Raw genomic sequence first — 1,188 nt, 5'->3', positions numbered from 1 at the left:
CTTCTGTAAAGATTTGCCACCTTGGAAACCCAAAGGGGGTCACTGTGAGTCAGAATCGACTCTATGGCAGTGGGTTGGTTCCTTCTTGGGAGCCCCATGGAAAGGTCAGTTGCCTAATCGGGGAGACCCATCCCTGCTGCTGTCCCTTCCCCACCCTCTGGCCACCCTCCTCCTGGACCTGCCTGATGGCTGGGCTGCAGGGGAGGGACTCATCACTTGTGTGGCCCCTTGGCGAATTCTCCTATGAGCCTTGCCCAATGGGGTCATGATGTGCCTGCCTGCAAATGAGAAAAACAAGGGTGAGCCAAGTCACAGTCCGCAGCTGGCCTGTCCCTAGAAGGCTGCTGTGTGACAAGGTGAGGGCCTGAGCTGGTTCACGCCCAGGGACGGGAGATCAGAAGGGTTACACCCTAGTACGAGTGGGGGGTCGTCAGCTTTTGTCAGGCGGGGGCTGGCCTGCTGGGGCTGCCAGCCTGTGGCTGGAGGCTGAGCTGGCTTGGGCCAGGCTCCAGCCGGATGATGCCAGATGTTGGGAGTTGATGCCTGGTTGGTGCTGGGCCAGGGTACACCCTAGTTGGTGCTAGAGGTGGGGAACCGAGCCCCTGTTGGTGCTGGGGGTAGGGGGCTGAGCCCCGGTTGGTGCTGGGGGTGGGAGTTGATCCCTGGTTGGTGCTGGGGGTCAGGGTTTGAACCCCGGTTGGTGCTAGGGGTGGGGGCTGAGCCCCGGCTGGTGCTGGCGGTGGGGGTTGATCCCTGGTTGGTGCTGGGGGTGCGGACTGAGCCCCGCTTGGTTTGGGGATGGGGAACTGTGTCCACTTGGGTTGGTCCTGGGCATGGGGATTCGAGCCCCGGCAGGTGCTGGGGGTGGGGGTCTCGAGCTCCGGTTGCGTGTGTGCGGGAGCTGCGCCCCCTGGGTGCTGGGCGGGGGCTGCGCCGCGGTCTGGGCTCCGAGCGAGGCTGGGGGAACCGTCGCCCCGCACGTCGCCCCGCATTGTTTTGTGCCGAGCAGCGGAGGCTGCGGGAGGGAGGCGCGGGGGGGCGCGGGTTCCCTGACACAGAATTCATTATGGGGGAGTCCTCTTCACAGCCCCTCCACACCTCCCACGGAAACCACGGCCGCAAAGTCTGACAGCCCCGGGCGGGACGCTTGGCTGGCAGGTGCCCGGCCCCCGCCGCCGCACGCCGCCC

This window comes from Orycteropus afer, unplaced genomic scaffold (assembly GCF_000298275.1).
Source record: "Orycteropus afer afer isolate SDZICR_OR568_19922 unplaced genomic scaffold, OryAfe1.0 scaffold00061, whole genome shotgun sequence".
In the NCBI taxonomy this organism is placed as follows: Eukaryota; Metazoa; Chordata; class Mammalia; order Tubulidentata; family Orycteropodidae; genus Orycteropus; species Orycteropus afer.
Note: the sequence above shows the minus strand (reverse complement) of the source record.